At 36.2% G+C, this 22317-nt stretch overlaps 1 protein-coding gene across 2 annotated transcripts in view; it reads right to left on the reverse strand.

Moving 5' to 3' along the window:
* The window catches only part of kek5 (leucine-rich repeat, immunoglobulin-like domain-containing kekkon 5 protein), a 233473-nt gene that overhangs the window by 55645 nt on the left and 155511 nt on the right, over window positions 1–22317 (reverse strand). For both annotated transcript variants that reach the window (XM_023169091.2, XM_074174421.1), the window contains one exon: window positions 12282–12335. The gene's annotated coding sequence lies outside the window, so the exon portion shown is untranslated. The remainder of the gene's footprint in view (window positions 1–12281; window positions 12336–22317) is intronic.

Here is a 22317-nt window from a genome sequence, read left to right on the forward strand (position 1 = left end):
TTGTTATTTCGGAGGAATGTAAATTGAAGGAGAGACAATTTTTTGGAGGAACCGTTTTTGGAACGGATATTATTTTGGGAAGAAAGACAAACCATCATCGGGATACGCTTCGTATGATTTTTGATGAAACCCTTTTGAATTGTGGAAGTTTTGGACCCCGCTGAACATTCATCCAGGAGAATTCCACTGTTGACTCCTACCACGGCTCCAGTGAACAGGTTTTATTAATATTAAGAACCATTTAATTTGTAAAATCTGATTTTGATACTCAGCTATAACTATGTATCTCAACCATATGTAAAACCACCACAGTACTGTGTGGCTAAAAATGGCACACAATCCACCTGATAATTGAGTATAATTTGAGTATCCACTAACAAAAACATAATTTTTAATTTCTTTTGAAAAACTGTTCCTGAACCAATGAAGAGCCAAATTTTAATAAAATTGTATGTGTTTATGCTTCATTTATTTGTCGATTCACACTCATCAACTTACGAACATCTTATGGTCAAGTCTCTAATAGTTCTGGGTATACCATCTAAGTAGTCATTATTTGGTCGCTCAACTTTCCAAGTAAGTACTCTTTGACTAGATATTATAAAAAGTTGTAGTGGCGCCCCTCTCATTTTCCTTTGACCTTTAAATTACTGAAATTTTGCTCGAACCCATAGTGCCAACGAACCCATAGTGCCTACCGACGAAGAGCTGCCGTCTGCATTGTACCATTTAGATAAATTTTTGAAAATTTCCCTTTTGAGTGAAAGTTTGGTACAATGCAAAAAAGTAACTTTCAGACACAAACTGAAAGAAAGTCCTCCTGAAATAGCTACTTTCATGTAAACATTGAATTACACGAAAGAAAAAAATTCTTTCAAGTGTTTCAAGGCGAAACATCGATGTATACCAGTGAGGATGACAGTGTTCCATGTATGTGCCACTTGTTACCATTCATTTGAAGTAGAACTCATGTGAATGATATCTGACTTTTATTCCACAACGAATGTTTGAAATACACGAACTGAGTGAGAAAAGTATCTTCTGTATAATTCAGTGTTCATATAGAAGTATTTGTTCCGAAAGAATTTTTTTCTTTCGTGTAATTCAATGTTTATATGGAAATAGCTGTTTCAGCAAAACTTTCTTTCAGTTTGTGTCTGAAAGTTACTTCTTTGCATGATCTACACATCCACGTATAGATTTACTTATTATCAAAGTGATTACTTCCTTCCTTTCTTTGGAAGACTCCCTCATCCTTTTTTTTTGTATCAAGATGGAGTAGTAGAAAGCCAAAAACTTTCTTTCCCAGATATTTGCATGTCTCGCTATTTTCACGCAAATACCCTATAATTATTTATCATAACAATTACATTACGTCACATCGAAATGTTTCCTCAGATGTTGCTGACGTCACAAGTCGGCTGCGTCGTTCTCCAGTATAACTAGTCGTTTTTTTTCTCTACGAAAAATTAACCAGGCATTTGGCATTGTGCAACGTTGGTTTGCGAAATTTCGTTCCGGAGATTTTAGCTTCAAAGACGAACTCCTAAGTGGTTGACCTACAGTAATCAAGGACGAGGATTTGAGAACCATGGTGGAGACTGACTGCATGGGGTGGCGTAGCGGAAGGACTGGGCGTTAGCTCCTTCCATGCGGTTTTTGATGGTTTGAAGCGCACTGGAAAAGTCAAAAAGCTTGAAAAGTGGGGGCCTCACGATTTGAACGAGCCAAAGGAAATTCTCACGTTTTGGGGTCTGTTTTTCTTTGCAATCCTTTTTTGGTTCGAATGAAGAAACGTGGATCCTACGACAACACGAAGTGGTGATCCACTATAACTTTCTGCAACCAGGCCAAATCATCACAGTAGATTTCTATTGTAAGGACGGGAAATTGAGTCAGCAGCAGCCCGCACTAGTCAACAGAAGAGGTCCGATCCTGCTCCACGACAACGCCCGTGGGCACGTTTCACAAGTCACTGTTCGAAAATTAAATGAATTGAGCGTCTAAGTGCTGCCTCACCCACCATGCCTGCCAGGCCTCTCGCCAACAGACTACCATATTTTCAAGCACTTTGATAACTTTCTCACCAGTAGAACCTTCGCTAATCAGGACCAGGAAAAATGGCCTTCGTTGACTTCATCGAATCCCGAGCACAACATTTTATGCTGACGGAATTAATCGACTTGTGTTACGTTGGTGCAGTGATTCAAATAGAGCCTATTACGATTGAATTGAATGAGTATTCACCGAGATAAAGTTTTAAGTAGACTCATAAGAACGAACAAACTAATATAATTGCAGGATATGAACTTGAAAGACGCAAAGTTGTTTACATATTTTTTTCATGGTGGAATGAAAAGTTTTTCATACCTAATATTCATACCATAATAGGGACACGGGTCTAAAACAATTAGAAAACCTAGAAAAATTATATAAAATTCAATATCGCCCAAATCTGTTCTCTGACTAACAAAACATTAAAAAAAATATCAAATTTTGAAGCGAGGATGATGGGGAGAAGAACAGGTTAGGACTCTCTTACAGCCATTGCTTCGTCATCATCGTTGTTATTTAAGTCTTGAATGGGCTTCCTTGCCTACCGTGGAGTTTATGCTCTCATAAAGGTCTGAAACTGGTAACACACTTATGCGGTTTAGTGCCTTGTGACAGGGGACGCTGGACCGCTTTTTGCGTTGAAGTCATTTGGTAGGTCATCTTGGCGGTCCAAATGCTCGTTCATCCGAGCGTCTTGGCGCAACAGGTCATGGCAGTTGCGGCATACTGGTAGGTAGATCCCGGCTGGCAACTACAAGAGTGATACTGCTCGGGAAAGTCTTCGAGAGATTTTTCTTATCTGGGGGGTCTCCAGGACGGCACTGGAGATCGAAGCGGAAGGGAGAAGGACTATAGAGCCTTTCAAAGAGAAAGCTGTTCCTGAACATCATTGGAGATCAGAGTGGAAAGGAGAAGGACTGTAGGGTCTTTCAAAGAACTGTTCCATGATAAGAAATGTGTCTAGTAGTTTGTAGCAGTTGGAGAAATTAAAAAATGTTTGTGCTTATAGAGACAAGATCATTAGGGTAGTAAAAGTTGCAGCTTTCAACCATCAGATAAAAATAATCTACACTCAGATGAATCATATAATAGGTATTTTTGAAGAGTCAATGACTGTGAAAAAATTGTGCTTAGGACGTTTTTTATTTGCTCTCCTTTGATTTCACGTGGTCATCAAGAAGATAGCAAAGTTACACATGGTTCTTGCTGCCTTTTTGAATTCATTCTTGAAACAAGTAGCAGAGAACACTTAAGACATCTTGGTGGGCATGGCAACTAACAAGAGAATCGGAATAAATGAATCGCTTATTTTTGAAAGGCCTCATGTCACGAAAAGTAAACATTTCAGGAAACGAAAAAACCGCATAACTTTTTAAAGTATTTTTTTCATTTTTTTCTAATTACTTTATATGATACCTATGATAAAAAGGCATTTCCTGGTGTAAAGTTTGTCATCATATTTTGTACCATTACCTTTTTACAGGCCTTTGAAATCACTTGACATGAGGCCTTTCATAAATAAGTGAACATTGTTGGTAGATTTGTATTAGATTAACTGAAATAAAAAGACAAAATCTCTTTTTTATTTTTATTTAGTAACAATATTTAAAAAAAATAGAAACTCACTGGTTGTTATTCTTTCAAAACAATTTAATTATTAAAAAAAAAAATCAACTTCCCCACAGAACTTTGACTGACTTCTATTTTGTGGGCCATTGAAGGAGTCCTGAATAAAAGTCTTTATGCTCTTCTGGGACATACTGCATCAATTTCTTCAAGTCTTCAATCTTCTCTCCTTTTATTGGTCTTTTTCCAGTGTAAGCCTTCGTTGTTGGAATTTGAGCTATTTCATTTGGGAAGGTTTTTAACTTGAAGGTTTTTTCGTTCAACCCATCAATGTACTCGTTTGTTACAACTACTCCCACCTGTAAACTCTCAAACTTGAATTGGTGATAAGCTGAGACTTGAAAGAATTCTTTTTTTCCTCTTTTTTGAACTTTGGTTTCCTCTGAACTGGTAGTCTTCTTGTAAACCAGCGGCCACCATTTTGCGAAATCAACAATGTCTTGGGTCCCAATCAGATCCACATAGAACTTTCCTTGTTGTGTAGCTGTCAAAAAGATTTCCATGACTTCTTTAGTGGAATAATATCGATCAATTTTATTCATTTTCTTCTTTATCAACCCAAAGTTCCTGTCACATGGGAGATATGAATGTCCTCTGATAGGTAATCTGAACAAAACTTTTTTGAATCGACCTGTCAAGCTCATTAGAAATCGAATCATCGTGTGGTTTTTGTTCTGTCCTGTGCAGTTGTCACTGTAGAGGTACAGCTCATCAACATGAGGAGGTATGTTGTCATTGATATATTTCATTAAAAATGAACATACCTCGTTGGCTCCTTTTTGAGCAATACCTTCATGGTACAGGTAGAAGGTAGCTTTGTCATTCTTATTATCATGTACCCCAAATGGAAAAACTGATAACTGCCTAAGATAATAGGTTTCTTGAACAGGAATGTTCGGTAAAGATACATTTTGCATATAATCGAAGCACAAAATCATTGCATTATCATGAAGCTTGCAATACTCAGTTACGTCACGAATGGACTTGTAAAATTTGTTTGACCTTCTTTTGTGTACTTCCATCTGTGCTTGTGCTACTCTTCTTGCTGTTTCATTTAGTTGAGGATTTTTTATTCTGTTATTCAGCCGTTCACATTCGCAACACGTATCAATTTGAGGTCTTCCAAAGCGATAATTGAAGTGTTCTTTGTACACTTTGTAATAAAAGCTGTATTTTACCTCAGATCCTGGGTTTGCCTCCAGGAACATTGTGTGCATTTTTTTAATGTCAAGTCTTGCATCTAGATATTTTATTTCTTTAGAGGCATAGTGGCTTACTTTCAGAGGGAATGATCTGATGTGATCCTTGACAGTCTCTACAAATTCCAAGGGAAAAGTCTTACGGTTTGTTTGTTGTCCCCTCCGATCAACAGGATTTTCACCCCTAGAAGCATTTCCTTGAAGTCTCCTTATTCTCTTTTCACCAACAGCATTAATACTCAAGAAAGCTTGCTTGCAAACCTGTTTCCTCTCTTCCCCGACCATAACATGAAACTTGTAGGACCTTGTATGTTGAACAGAATGACTAGGTCTAGAGCTTTCTTCATTGGCTTGACCACCATCAGTTGGTGTAGGTGACTTAAACCTAGATCTCCTTTTCCGAACTGAGTATACATCAATGAGAGACTGCAAGTGCAAATCTTGTTCATTTTTGGTTTGGAAATTTGAATTTCTGTCAAGAATTGATCTTAGTTCGTTTTCAGTGAATTTGTCAAAACATTTCATTTTACACCTGAAAAAAAAAATAATAATAATAATAAATAAAATAAAAATAGAATATAATAATAAAATAAAATAGAGCTCAAATGTGAGAACAATGAGTAACTAGCTATGTAATGCTCATAACGATCGTAATTAAACATTTATGTTTACAAATTTAAGCTTCTTTGTTGAAAAGCAAGCAGACAAATGGAAAGTATGAAGATAAAAAGGCACTTACGAGCATGGATCACCTGTTGAGGATTTTTCCACAGTGTCTCCTTTGTAATTTGTGTATGATTTTCCATGAAGTCTAGCCAATTTAATTCTATTAACTTTGTAACTTTCAGGATTCCTGACACCTTTTCGTTTTCTGGTAACTGACACATCTTCTGAAACACTTTCTTCACTAGATGACATTATTTGAAATTATTTTCTCTAGTAAATGTGAATAAAAGATAAGACCGGTCTCGGAATAAGTTTAATGAAAACAATTTAATCTTTCTCTGATTTACCTACCAAAACACTGAATGTTGTTGTTGGGATTGACGTCGGCAATGATGGAAAACAAATAATAAACCAGCTGATTTGAGGTGTTGCGCAGTAGGTTTGATCAAGTGTGATTGATCTGTTTAGTTATGAAGGGCCTCAAGTCACAGACAAGAGGCCCTTCATAAATAAGTAGAATCTTCAACTTGTTATATCTACGGTATTAGTTAGGAGACATGAGGCTAATAATAAATAAACGATGTGTTTAGATCTGAAGACTTGTTTTTTTCAAAAAAGTCGATTTCGAAAAAAATGTGACATGAGGCCTTTCAAAAATAAGCGATTCAAATACTGAGAGAAACGTTTCTTTTATGCTGAAACATTTTTGTACTCTAATGCAATACCACTTGTAGATGGTATTCCGCGAGGAGTAGTTCGGTTGCTCAGCTCAAAGAACATTTCTCTGCGACTGTGTAGGAAGAACCTGGAAAGAGGTTGTCGAGGTGGTCCAACAAAGTGGCCTAACAAAGAAAACACAAAAATTCTGCATTGCAAAACTATACACTATTCTCAGCGACGTTCAATAAATTTGATACCGTTTTTATAATAAGAACTGTTTTGCTTCTCAAAATTGCCATTAACTGCCGACATCACTTTTTCAACGTTGGAAAATCTTTGACCACTGAGCTATTTTTTCAAGTTTAGGAACAGAAAATAATTCGAGGGAGCTAAATCTGGCGGATAGGGTGCATGAGGTAGTAATTAAAACTTTAATTCGTTAATTTTGGTCACCATGATAATGGGTTTGTGAGCTGGTGCATTGTCTTGATGATGAAACAAAACTGTTTTCTAAGATAGTCAGTGGCATCTCGAAAAATCGATGCATTGAACTTGTCTGCTGATTAAACCGTCTTCACCTTCTTTGGAGCCGGTTCTACGTTTTGAGTCCACTGTTTTGATTGTTCTTTTATCTCGGGTTTAAAGTGATAAGATCCATGTTTCATCCACGATTATGAAACGACGCAAGAATTCTGCTTTGGTGCTGTGAATCTTCGCTAAACACTATTGAAACATCTTCACGACACTGTTTTTGCTCGAGTGTGAGCAAACGCGGCACCCATCTTGCACCCAGCTTTCTCATGTCCAAATTTTCAGATGATAAACGTGCCTACTGAGTCTGCTAGCTCGCGCACTTTTAGTCGACGATCATTCAGTACCGATTTTTATATTTTCTTCGCCATTTCCGGGTTCATCACCTCATTCGGTCGACCACTGCGATGCTCGTCTTGGCAGCTTAAACGGCCTCGTTTGAACTCTGCTACCCAATATTCTACTGTTGTAAACGAAAGAGGAGACTCATCCAGATTAGAAACCAATTCGGCTTTTATATTTGTTGGGCTGAGGCCTTTCAAATGAAAGTATTGTACCACATAACGATGACCAAATTTTCCATTCTCACAGATTCACCGAAACCGTTCGCTATTGATGACTACAAAATGAACACTAAATGACGCAGGGTCTTCAAACTTGAAACATATGCTTTATAGTTTGTGTGCTTTCTGATACAGTGATATTTTTCAAACATCTACCGCCATCTCTAGATCAGGCAGGTACTTTTGGGACCACCCTGGTACAGTCACTCACAGAAAACACCTTGAGGCATTACCCAAGAGACTGAACCTTTCGAAATCCTACTCTGTGAAGGAAAAGCTCTTTTATGTGGATGGTACAAGTGTTGTGAAGGCTAAAATCTGCTCGCATTACGAAAAGAGGTTGGACGCTGTATGATTGAATAAAAGTCTTAAACTCATTAGTTTTATTAGCCGTGGAGAGCAAAAGCCCATCACCAATACTGGAATATAATCAGCCTTTGAACAAAATTTCCTATAAAAAAAAAACAAAATAATAAGCTGCAAGAAGGCGAGGTAATAATGCCTTGTCTCGAAATCGAGTTTTTCTACTGGACTTCATCTAATTAGAAAAACCAAAGTCGCCAACAAACAAGATAAAAATATTTCCATGTCCGCAACCTGTCTAATTATAAGTTGAAAACTTTTCACTGTGAACATCACGTCAGTTAATAAATTATTCAGATACAAAGTTTTTACCCGCTTCCGGGTGCTACCGGCTTTTGATCATTTGCGACCAACTTTTTGTCATTAGTGGAAACAAGTTTTATGTATCCCCTGCGCGTTTCGATGACAATATACAATATCACATGACTGCTCTTCTATCAGGGCGGACTTTGGGGATGGGGACGTGAATAAATGCGAATAGGGTATGTTATAACGAATTTATGAAAGATTGATCCGCAGTCACTTTATCAACTGTTTTGAAATTTAGTTGAGAAATAATTTGGATTGTTCAGAATATTCAATACTGAAATGATTTTGGTAGATCTAATTATGTAACGATTACAAGCTTTTAGCAACAAGAGTATTAATTGTTCATTGGATCAGAACCATTTGTATATAATTTGTTTCTTGTTGAACGATTTTTATATTCTTCTGGACTTTTCTTGAGTTTTGATCCATGTCCATGAGTTTCTTACGCATTGAGACCCAATACCTCATATCCATATAAAACCATCTGTCTCTGTATCTAACCTGCAGCTAGGTTCTACCTTTTTTGTTCAGGTGCTCTATAAATTGACAGTATTCAGTCATTACTCTGGACTATCAACTCTAAGTTGAGTCAGTTTTCCAATTCTTCAACTCTCTTCTACGAAGTTTTCATTGGGCAAGTTTTCCTTTGTGTGTTCTCAGGTATAATTTCCCAGTATTCTTTAGGTTTCTTACTGACCCACTTCATTATTTGGTTCTGTACCAGTGACGTTCCTACTTTTGGTCTTGGGCCTCCATAAGCAGCTGATGATCTGATATTCTACTTATCTGCGATTTTTGAGTGTTTTAGCACTTTAGTATAGAGTCAATATAAGTTTCTGTCCGATATTTTTTTCGATTCGTCGCGGCCTGAGTGCGGTCTGGCTATCTTCTTAGGCCTCACATGCTGAAAAACACTCGAACTGTTGACAGTGGTATACGGCGATTGTAGTCTGAGTCAGGAAAATGTTAACAAGTGGTATAAGCTTCTCGCAGAAGGTCGAGAAGATGTGAATGACGACGCTCACCCTGGACGCTCCAGCACATCAACAACCGATGAAAATGTTGGGGAACTAAAAAAATTGTTATGAAAAATCGTCAAATCACTATAAGAGAAGTTGCTGAGGATGCTGAGTTCCTTCCAAAGTTGCTGAATTTTGACCTGCTCACACGTCATTGCTTGGTCGTAATTTTTTGACCAAAAACAGCACGGTAATCATGCCTTAGCCACCGTATTCACCTGATTTGGTCCCCTGCGACCCATAATTGAAGAGACCCATGAAAGAACAGCGTTTTGCAAGTGTGGTCTGGTGAAAATACTTTGAAGTGAACAAAATGGAAATTGATGAATAAATTCACCTTATTTTTTGAACAGACAGCATCTTAGCACCTTAGTGCTACCTCCGTCTTTCTTTCTATCCTTTACTGATGTTGTTTTTACGGGTACTGACATAATTCCTATAAATTTAAACAATCTCTGTTGATTGTACAGGGCTATTCAAATTCGTTTCTGTAGATGGGGATCTCGTAAACAATAAGAGATAGAGTGCCGGTTAAATTGTGGCAAAGTTGCGTATTTTAGAGACCTATTCAATGATGTGAAAAAATCGAATATAGCTCTTCTGGTTTTGGAGATATACAGGAAAAACCAAAAAATCCCAAATTATTTTTTGCCTATATCTTCTTTATTCGCAGATATATTGAAAATCTGTTCACATTTTGCTATTGACTCTTGATGTGGGCTATCAGGATGTGTTCATGAATTTTTTATATAGGTCGTCATCTGACTTGGGCCACCCCCATCTTTGAATTTTTAAATACGGACCTGTATTTTTTGTTGTAGTTTTTGGATCCTAGAAACTGAGAAATTGAATTTTATTTTATATTTCAGAATGTTTTGGTAATATTTGATTATAATTGGGTGAATTATTCCCTTTCAAATCACGGCCCTGTAAATTGGTTGACTAAGTTGAATAAAAACACAATAGCAACTTTCACGTCTCCCTATGTACCGTAGGTTTTTAGAGAGTTTTTCTTTTCATTTTTACGTATCTATTCATATTTTTTCATATTTCTATTGGCCTGAGCGTTTTCTACAATAAAATTCGAATGAGAAAACCTTTTATGATTATCTGAAACATATCTACAACAAAAATATATTACATAGGTCTCTAAAATACGTAACTTTACCACAATTTACCGACACTCTTATCGTTTACGAGATTCCCATGTAGAGAAACGAATTTGAATAGCCCTGTATATGCCCATACATGGATGTAAAACGTTGATTCATTATACTCCCATTATACTGTTAAAAAAAAATCTGTTTTTCCATTAATCAGCTGGGATACTTCCAATCGTCTTCTAACATTGTAGTGTATTCATATAACAATGCACCTGAAGGTGCTAAATTTAGAGGTACAGGGTGATAACATTTTAACAAAAAAAATGTTTACGGTAATTTCGGTATGAGATTAGATATTTTTGTGGAACGTAGTACCCACGTATCAAAAAGCATTTTTTGTTGTTCAATATAAGGAAAATTCATACATTTGCATATGGAGATTGAATAAACTGTGAATTTGTGAAATTGAAATGATAATAATTCTGAAAAAGGGGGTTGGTTGGGTAACAGGATCAATTTATTCTTAAAAAAACAACTGTATTCTTGCCGACGTTTCGAATGTAATTAAATTCTTCTTCAGGGCTCCGTAACAATGAATTTTCATGAATATACCTTCCACAAAACTTATTTCAATTTCACAAGTAATAATGAGTTCTCTTTAAAATACTCTTTTAAAAATCATCAGACATATTAGATACGTATTTGAAAAATCAAAATAAAATACACATTGCAAACAACAAATTTTCGAGACAACACCAACACAGAACGATATGAAACAAACGAATGGATTTATCTCTGATTCTGATAAGGTGGTGTCTGTTTTTTAATCAATGGCAGGAAGAAAAAGAATGAAAAAAGTGTAAATTATTCAGGTATTTTACGTATCAAATTAAAATATGCGGTATTGAGGCCATCGACATCTCTTCTAGTGTTAACACTATCGCATTTGAGGATATGTATCATTTAGCTCAAAAGTCTTTTTGATAAGTATGGTTGAACATCTAAAATAGTTGGATGATCAAAATCAAAAGTGTGTCCATATTTTTTCATGTTCAACGAGAGCTGTGGGATTTTCCATATTCAGTTTCTCAGAGTCTCTCATGTGTTCTGAAACTCGTGTTTTAAGATACCGTCCGGTTCGACCAACATAGCATTTATGACAGCTTCCACAGTTCAATTTGTATACAATATTGGATTGTATTTCCTATGGTGTTTTAGTTTTTTGTTTCGAGAAAAATGCTTTTCAACTGTATTTTCATTTGAAGAAGCCACTTTTATTTCTTCGGCATTGAGTAGCATTCCAAGTTTAACAGATACATTTTCTACAAATGGATTTTTTTAATATTTGGGTTTCACCCCTGTATTTTGGGAGGAGGATCTTCTTTCTTTAATTATTTTTCTAATAAAGGCTCTACGAAAATTATTTTTTACTAGGTAATTCTCAATTAATTGGAGATTTTTGTTATGGAATTCAGAATTGAAAATGGCAATTGCTCTTGATTTCCAATTCCTTATAATGTTGATTTTATTTTGAAAATTATGTTTTGAAAAATAATTTAAAAATATCTCAGAGAGAGTTGGTTTATCACGTATATCACGTGTATTTTTAATAAATAATTTATCATTTTCTCAACACTCCCATGTTGTTAATAATTTATTATCGAATCTTTTTTCCCACCATCTTTTTTCCCGCCAACCACACATACTTCCACAGTTGCCTTTGCATCGGCAGAAAATCAATTTCAGAAGTTCGGGGGGTGCTAGAGGCTTAGAAGTTTTATGCTTTTACCAATTTAAAAAAAAATCACTTCTTTTGTTTATTATTTTTTTATTTTTAATTTCACTATAAAAAGTAAAAAAACAAGGTTGTAGGGAATTCAATTTGCTACAAATGATGTTTTATAAAATTTGTTGTGGGGTTGCTACCCTTTTTAATCATTTTTCCAAAATGGTGGTCGGCGGACAAGGGTTGCGCCCCACAAAGTATAATTTCAGATCATACTAGTCCCCCTACACATAAAAAAATGAAATCGCGTTTTCTGACGCAACCCTAAAAGTAACTTTTCAATGGACTACATAAAATTCAGAAAGGAGCCTTGGTGTTACTCTGAATTTTACTCGCAGGTGTTGTAAGAAAGAAATTGGGAATAATATGAAATGCAAATATAACTTAAAATTAATACTCACCCAATAGATATCATATATCAGAAGTACAACTCAGTTCCGTTACATGTTTTCTTCCTGAAAGAGACAAAGTTTTCAATAAAAATTCATACAAGCTTCTAATAAATGTTATACACCAGTTTCAATGCTGGGAAATTTATAGACGTGGTTATAATTTAAGGAATATAAACCGACGTTTCCAGCCGGCACTTCGTCAATAACTCCAATAGCTCATTAAAGAGTGGGGGATTGATGGTCTCTGAACACCCAATTACAACTGAAGTAACAGCTTTGAAGTGAAGGCGATGACATCCATCCATTCGGAGATGCCACCTATGGGATCGACAGAGAACCCATCCTCGAATATCAAAGATGAACGAGTCTCCCCAATTGCAAAGTCAAGCTTCGACAACAATCGCAGCTTCCACTGTGTCGATTCACTAGGTCTCATCAATAGTGCTAGGCTGAATCACCGAACTATCCTAAAAAGGACAAGCCTGAAAGTAAAGGCTTATCCTTGCCTTTTTAGGACAATTCAGACGAACAAACAATGACATCTTTGAACTGGTGGTTTTACAGTTACTCGCTTGTTTTTGACTCAGATTAAACAGTAGTTATTTGAAATGATCGAGAAATTCCAAAACTGAACGGCCTTCAGACCTGAAAATAGTGACACTGAGTGATTATTGAATATTGTTACTATAAAAAAATTCTTGACTCACTATATACTGATGAGTTTAATCATTAGGTTCCATTGTCGAAAAGTAACAAGAATTTTTAAACACCTTGCGATGGACTCATACCAAAATTGCATTTTTTAGCATTCAAGCTAGGGAATCTTAGCAATATTCTCAGTTGAGATCAACTAAAACTGAAGTGGAATCGAGGTTGCGCTATGGTGTCAATTTCTGGTCAATTAACGCAGGTCTTTCCTTCAAATAAACATCATCAGAAGTATCACTGGTATGAGTTACATAGAGTACTGTAAACATTTTTTCAGGAAATTAAAAATACTGACATACTGACTTTACCTTGCTTGCACATAATGGAAACTTGTGTCTACGTTTTTCAAAATAAGAGTCGATTTCCTTCAATAGGCTCTACTCATACAATTAACACTAGGCAAAAGAATATATCAAGTTCCGCTAGCTCGAGGGTGGATTAGTGTCAAAGGTCCTACTGTTGCAGGTCCTCGTTCTATAAATATTTTACCAACTGAAATATAAGAAAGCAAAACATTTATATGAAATTGTCAAAATGAAAAATTAGAGATTCGATTTGATTTGAGACTGAACCACTGAACTGTGTTCTAGAGAGGATAATCCTGAAAGTAAAGGGTAGTACTGTTTAGGACAAACCTAAATAGATGCGTTCTCTTCAAAAATAGGGTATTGTTTAACAACTTGGACGAGCCAATGTATCAAACCAGGCAAAGATTCAGTTTTAAATTACTGCTGCCTTCTTCGACCCTACTTAAAGATTCCATTATTTACAAGGGTCTCAAAATGTTCAATTACCTTCCTCAAGCTATGAGAACCATAAATGACCTTAGAGCTCTTAAGAAAGAGTTGAAAAACTTGCTTTCTGTGAGACCTTATTATAGCTACGCAGAATTCTACGATGATAATTTTAATTGAGAAGAGTAACTGTAATATCTACGGTATTTTATTGATTTGATTCAATTTAGTTTAAACTGATTTATTTAATTTTATTGACCATGTTCTTATATCCTAAACATTTGTTTTAGGTTATTATTATTTACATGTCTCTTTTCAGTTCATGTTATCACTTACTTTCAGTGATTTTACTTTTGTGATACTTTTGTGATTTATATGTTATGTTATTTATATTTCGCACAAGGATTTGTCAATGAGAATTCATTCTTCAGACAAAAAAGTATATTTGAATTTAATTGGAATAGATTTGTTGTCACTCGGTATAATAGTTTAGAATATTTTAAAAAAGATCCGAAACAAAGTTCACGAATTATCAATAAACTTATCAAAACTATACCTATTTTTGCGTTAGGCAGCACCATAACCACAATTCGACCCGGCATGTTCGTCCATAAATAGCATTTAGTAATATGTCTATATCCAACAAAAGCACATTGAACATTTCACAAAGAATAATTTATGTACAAATAATTATTTCAGTTTGCGTTTCGAATATTACTAAAAAATATGATGGCAATATACTTGAGAGTTTCAACAATTCGAAAAACTGACTGCTAATGGTATTCGTATTTATTAGAATGATTGATGACCTGAAATCACGAAACCAATGTTACCAAGAAATATCTGAAAGTTGAGTTCTACTGCAAGAAAAGAGACGAAAGATATAGGAAATTACCATGCCGAAAATATTAAATATGGATGTCGATGAAATCACAGACCACCGCTGACTTGGTGAGACGTGCCTAGTACTGAGTATTTAGGGGTTAACTCGTCTGATTTTGAAGTTGTCTTGTCGATGAAAGAGCGAAATACATCCGAAACAATTTTCTATTAGAGGAGACACACGTAACTGAACTAACTGAGGCAAGTGGGTAGTTTTCGGCAGATATTTGACAGATCATACCGCCTATAGTCTAATCAACAAGTTCAAAAACATGAAAAATAGAGATAAAGGTCCTAAAAATATGAGCCATAGCTCATTCGATTCGGAATCACCTCTAAAAAAATATTTTTGAAGGATTCTGGTGCAGGTAAAAAATTGCAATTGTTATTAACAAAATAAGATTTAAAAAATGGTATTTAGTTTATCGTTAATAACTCAAAAAATATTAATATTTAAGCAATTTTGAAAAAAGTTCGATGAAGAGGAGGAAATTTCCGATAAAAAAGTTCCGACTCCATTATTTATAATTTTAATTTGACGTTGAAAATAGGGTTCCGTGCGGCTGTTACGGCATGCGCGCGCTGCCGCTAAAGAGAGTTTATCAAAAGAAATAAATGTTAACTAACAAATTTTTTCCCAATCTCCGTTGGCATAAATGATGGGATAAAAGGTATAAATAATAATTGGCCTATAAATTTTAAACTTTGTGGAGCCCTTTTGATATATATATTTCATACGATCCTGCGATAAAAGTTCATAAAAATTTATTAATTTGTCAATTATAATTTTTTATAACTATTGCAAAATGAAATATTTAAAGTTTAATTTTAATTTTTAATTGTTTAAAATACATTTTTTATATTGTGATTGTTCAAATAATTAGTTAAGGAATAATTTTGCTTTTAAAAATCATAATTTAGCAATAGTTTGGCAAAAATTAATTTTTAATTTATTATTTGATTGTTTATTAGTTTAACAATTTCTAATAAACAAATATTGACCAACGTTATATTTTTTTTCTGAAGCAGAAAAAACTAACAAAAACAGCTATATATAAAAAAGTGCCATAATTTTTTTTTATCTATTATAATACTTTCTATTTTTTGTCACTTTTTTATATATAGCTGTTTTTATAATTTTTTTTTCGCTTCAGAAAAAATATAACGTTAGTCAATATTTGTTTATAACAAATTGTTCAATTAATAAACAATTAGATAATAAAAAAGTTTTTTTGACAAACTATTCAAAAGTGTAAATTATGATTTTTAAAAGCAAAATCATTTCTCAACTTATTATTTAAACAATCAAAATATAAAAAAATCGATTTTGAACAATTAAAAATTAAAATAAGAAAAACTTTTTTTTTAATCATAATTATCTCTAGACAACAAAATAGCAAAAAAGTTGTTCAAAAATATTGAATTTCTCTATTTGTTTAAAACAATTTAATAAACAGATTACGTAAAAAATTCATATTCTATGTTAATAACTGCCATTATTTAATGTGAAAACAGACATAGCTAAATATCAATTGAAAATAAAAATTATCAAATATTTTTAGATATTTCAATTTGCAATAGTTATAAAAAACATAATTAACAAATTAATAAATTTTTATGTACTTTTATCGCAGGATCGTATGAAGTATATATATCAAAAGGGCTTCACGAAGTTTAAAATTTATAGGCCAATTATTTATACCGTTTATCCCATTATGTATGCCAACGGAGATTGGTAAAAAATTTTTTAGTTAACAATTAAGTTTTTGAAAAATGGTGATAAAACTTTTTTTTCTACGGGACTCGATTCATTTAAGTGTTAAGAAGATACTACATTTTTTTCAAATTTTTAAAATGACATTTTACGTTATAAAAAAATTATTTCTTTTTATAAACTCTCTTTAGCGGCAGTGTGCGCGTGCCGTAACAGCCGCGCGGAACCCTATTTTCAACGTCAAATTAAAATTATAAATAATGGAGATAGAGTATCGGGAGTCGGGACTTTTTTATCGGAAATTTCCTCCTCTTTAACAACCTTTTTTCAAAATTGCTTAAATATTAATATTTTTTTAGTTATTAACGAAAAACTAAATATCATTCCGAATCGAATGAGCTATCGCTCATAATTTTAGGACTTTTATCTCTATTTTTCATGTTTTTGAACTTGTTGATTAGTCTACTAGGAACGTAGGAAATGGTGAGTGCGTCAAATTTTCATTTCGATATTTATTTTCTTAATATGCAACCAGCTTGCACCAATGTTGTGTAGGCTCCTCATAATAATAAATGTAATAATGATAATGATAATATGCGCAATTCGATAACCCCGGATTACGTTTGAAGAACCCTTGTGGGTTCCAAGAACTTTGCTGCTCCAGGTCCAGATGGAATGACCCCTAATTAGCGGAAAAAACTACCAAGCACTCACCGCCATCTGACCAGAGTTTTTAAGTCATGGCTGGACGGAGAGCAGCCGATTATGGATTGGCTTGTAGAGAGGAGGACCGTTCTCATCCTCAAAAGCGAAGTTTTGTCGATTCCTTAGAATTACAGACCAATAACATGCTTTAATTCGTATTATAAGTTGTTTACTAGCATCTTATACACACGAATATTAACCGCAGTTGACCGAGTGTTCGAACAGATATATGAGCAGAGAGGGTCGAAGAGGGAAGTCGCTGGATGTCGCTGGATGTAAAAAGAATCTGCTCATTGAGAGATGTGTAACGCAGGACTCGCAAGTTTGCGGTACCGTACAAAATAGTGAGATGCCTACAACTATGCCGGACTCACTTCACACCATAACATTTGGTGTATTTCAGGGCGATTTCCTCAGTCCCCTTCTCTTCTGCATCTCACTATTGCCATTATCCGTTGCGCTCAGAAACACTCGAAGGTATAACTGTGGGACCCCCGGGAACCGGGCGCACAAGGTCATCCATTTGTTTTATATAGATGATTTTGAACTTTATTTTTCCGGGGAATAGGATCTTCATCAGTCTTTGAGAGTGGTAGAGTACACGCATGTTATCGGTACAAAATTCGGGATAGACAAATGTGGAATAGTCCATCTCGAAAGAGGACGATGAGGGGATTACAGGGAGGATATGCAGCCCGTAGATGGAAGCATCTGGACGCCGATGAGACGTACATTTACCTCGGGGTGGAACAACGAAAAATGATGCATTTCCATAGGAGTTTGCACCCCAAATCGTCTGTTCGACAGTTGTACTTTTCCCGACAAGAGTGAGGCCGTGGACTTTTGAGTTCGGAGTGTCTACATTGCAGAAAGGTACTGGATGGAGCCTGTAAAGTTCGGATCATCTTCTTGGCATGGTCCGCAACCATGAGAGAGCAGGAATTGGATCATTTCTCTTTAGGACAGCTGCCTGATCAGCTGATGCACACGTTTTAGTTTTCGACACTGAACAAGGTGCAAGCCCGTTCAGCAAAAGGTTCATATAAAAGCCGCAGAGATCATCTTACTTCTGCGGATTCACAAGGATAAGCCAATGCATGGGGTCTTCCTCAACAACATTGAAGATCTTGGCTTATCAAAGCGCCTGACTTTCGCTTTCCTCAGGTCGCGTGATGGGTATAGAGTTTCCCAAGATGACGTGCAGGGCCTGACACGAGGTGCCTGAGACCCTAGCACTTGCTGTCAACATGTCCAGCATATGCGACCTCAGCCTAAATCCATTGACATAATATGGCTCAAAAAACGCTAAATTACCACCAATGGCAGTTTAATGGTATTGACGAGACACCGGTGTTGCCCTACGCTCCGCAGGTTATTGAATCCGTTGTGGGGAATAAATAGTGCAGAATCTGTTTGAATCAGAATCAACTGTACCTACCCCACCCTCAAGCTCATACAAGCCTGGTGTAGTTCTTCCCGACCACCAGAGCAAGATGATATTTGTCGTTGAGTTTTCAGCTACTGGCGAGACGAATATTGTCCAAAATGAGGAGGATTATCAGAGTCCTTGGTGGAATGATACCCTCTCAAATCTCAAGAATATGCCGGCTTGCCACACCAATGATTACCTAATGATTACATACCCCGCAGTGCGGGGAGTGGGCAATGGTTGATAATGCTGGCCCGCCCTCCCGAATACATCTCGGCTCCGAGGGAATAGGGCTTGACTAGCGCAACCTAAGGGGACAAAAATAATAATAATAAAATGGGGCATGTGATTCCCGGACACAATAATCAGTTACCTCACGGTGTGGGGAGTGTTCATTGGTTGATAATGCCGGCGAGCCTTCCCTATAGAGCTTCCGGGACAGAGCCCGACCAGCTTACCCTTTGGAGAGAAATAATAATAATTTATATTATCAATTCCTTTAGATAAATATAAATATCTGTAGGAGTCGTCAAAACTTTCAAAGTTTGGCGCTCTTGACTCCGTCTCGAGCTCCAAAGTTCATGCGCATCATGTAAGAAAAACTCACTTTTTTCACTAGTTACACAAATAAATATTGGAGGTGATAGTAAAACCAGGGAGTAGAAAGTGAAGGGAGAGCTCATAATTATGCTCTGGAATTAGCTCATGGTCACATTGGTCACACACGTTCTACTGTAAAATGATAAATGGTGTGAATACTTCTACCAGAAACCGGATAAACATATAATTTAAAAAATAAAATACACATTTACCCAACGAAACATTTTTCGAATCGATCCATTATTGAAATAACAGTTTTATGATTGTGGCTTCACGGCCGATTACGATTTATTCGTTATTGTTATGCTATGTTAAAATGAAACGAAGTTTTTGTGGAGCGATATTCTCGAGGTTATCACGGAATATCGTTAACTGATCTCTCCGTTTCCATTCTTCGTGTAGCGTGTTTTGCGTGTTTGTTATTGTATATTTATGAAAGGTAAAAGCCCTACTTATTGCTAGCTGGAAACGCCGTTCTACGGCTGGATTCCGCTATAGGATTTCTCAAACAGCAAAAGCAGGACGAAACCTGGAATTTTGAATATTTCACAAGCCAATGGAAAGACTTGAAGGTAAGATTTGGGGATGTGACGAAAAACTTTTACATTGTCGATACAAGCGGAGTAGTATAGGGTCTTCTGAACTTTGACAATTGATAACGGTCATTTTGTTGGAGCAACATCTATCAAATTAAATGTTATTCAGCAACACGTACAAATAATGCAATTGTTTTATCGAAATGAGTGTTTTGCAGCCCTGAAAGCCGACATAACCAATGCCATCGGTCAAATTTAGCCTGATTTACGCTCCAGAGTCATGTAAAATTGGACGTTTCGGAGGTGCTACACCCAGAGAAGCCCTGGCAAACATTTCAACGATATTCCACACATTTCTGCATCTGTAGAGTAAGGAGGGTGAGTGTAAACCCATAGCAGCAGAACATCCTCCTGAGGAGTTGTCCTCCTAGGTCACCGTCCATCCTGTTCTATTCAGGAAGGTAGACAGGCCACTAGGAGACATCTCCTTTATATCGGCAGGTGTAGGCCAAGACTCGCAGAACACACACTCTCTTATTAACGATAACTCCGGACACTCGCATAAGACATGCTTGACAGTTTAATCTTCCTGTTAACACATCCTGCATAGAGGTGTGTTCACTACGCCCATAATATGGAGGTGTTTCCTTAGTTGACAGTGGCCAGTCAGAAATCCTACTGGTGAGCGTAGGCTTTTTCTGGTCATCGCCAGATATTTCTTCTGTACCAGCTTCCCAGGGTCGCCCAGGGTGATCCTGGCAAGACTGCTTCCTTTGAATTCATCCCATCTCTTTCGGATTGAGCATAGGTGTGACGTTTGGCTAGTTCCGCAATTGTCGAAGTCATCAGGCCGAAGGTGCCACTGGGTCCTAAAATTCTTAGCCCAGCCGCTTCTTTGGCTAAAGAGTCGCCAATTCGATTACGTTTACTCCTGGAGTGGCTTTAACCCAACTCAGGATAATGTTATTATATACCGAGGCTTTGGCTAAATCTTGGCAGCACTCTAGTAGTAGCCCTGAGGTAACACGTCTCTTCAAGGTTAACAGGACATATCAACTATCAGTGCAGATTGTTATGTTTTTGCCAGAAATTCCTTTCCCGGTTATTTATTTCGTGGTGATTCAGATACCCGCTACTTATGTTTGAACTACGCTAGTATTTTTCCCATTTCCACTTAATCCTTAGGCTTAGTGATCTGGACTAAACTCCACATCCTGAGCCTTCTTTGGTTTTGGAGCCTTTTGTATATATACATATTGCATTTGTAGCATTTGACTCTGTGTCCTGTTTTATTTATATTTTGTAAGGTTAATTAAACACAAACTTGGGTTCAATTGCATCACGGGCTGCCTGCAGCAGAGGTTGAGCAGTAAGCGCTTCTTGCCATAGGCGACCCATTCCTACTTCGAGGTTTACACCAGCCGTGCGCAATCGTAACATGGCCATTAACGCAACCTCCTTAACGTACAGATCCAGAGGGTTCAGACCAGTAATTGAATCCATTGCCACGGTTGGGGTTGTTCTCATGGCTCCTGTGATATTTAAACAAGCCAATCGCTGTATTTGATATAATTTTTGGATGACCGTTGCTAGTAGAACTTTCGATCCTCATAGGTCTTATTATTGCAGTGTAGATCCAGGTGACCACACGGGGTGAAAGACCCCATGCGCGTCCCACTGTCCTCCGACATTGCTCATAAGCCACATATGTGTGCTCTTTCTGCTACCTACTATGCAGGTGAGAGTTGCATGTTAGCTTCCTGTCGAGGGTAGTACCAAGGTATTTCACCTCTTCCGAGAAGTTTAGTTTGATTTTGAAGATTTCGGGAGGTTTCAAGCTCGATAAACTTATTTTCCTGGTGAAGAGGCCATCTCAGTCTTCTTGGGATTGATCGACAGTGAGTGTTCCTTACACCATGTTTCTATTAATTTGAGCCCATCCTGCGCTCTACCACACAGTGTGTTCACAAATTTGCCTGGCTGCAAAATAAGTATGTCATCTGCATATGCAATTGTGTAGAATCCATTATTGTTGATGAGATTAATCAGGGTATTAAGAACTAGGTTCCAAAGAAGGGGTAATAAGACCCTTCATGACCATTCCTTTCACTGCGATGTCTTCTACATTGATACTTATTGCTCTACTAGAGAGCATCTTGAGTATCTATTCTCCTACTACCAGCTGGTAGTAGGAGAATAAATATAACATTATATTATTTAGAATAAAGTGAGTTAAGTTTGTGAAAATTTGTTAAATTTTAGAAAATTAATACCTCGACAGAGTGATTTTTTGTGTAATTAATAATTTTACCGAAAACATTTATAAATGAGTGGCGCGCTTAAATTGCTAATAATAGGCTATATATTTGTCAATAAAATTTCATTTGCAGTAAAAATATCAATCTTCGAAACACAAACAATGTCTTTAACAGTTTTATGAGTGCAAAAGTGGAATTTTAAAATGGCTTCAACCTTTATATTTCTTAGTTTTCAGTTGGTGACATATCAATTATATTTTCCTAGTGTCCAATATAAAATTACTTCTTGCGTCTTCAAAAAAGCATTTTTAACACTTTTTTATTTTATTGTTATCGTTTTCGGCTGTATTATATTTTATAACGCCTACTTGGAACTACTAAAAAACTCTAATAAAACTGTCTTCTGATTATTTTATAGGTATCGCTTAAATATGTTGCAAAAGTACAGTAAGGGAAGTCTTTACAAAACTACTTTTTAA

Source organism: Leptinotarsa decemlineata, unplaced genomic scaffold (assembly GCF_025532065.1).
Source record: "Leptinotarsa decemlineata unplaced genomic scaffold, Ldec_3_MD MMD2_tig00000576_RagTag_RagTag, whole genome shotgun sequence".
Taxonomy (NCBI): Eukaryota; Metazoa; Arthropoda; class Insecta; order Coleoptera; family Chrysomelidae; genus Leptinotarsa; species Leptinotarsa decemlineata.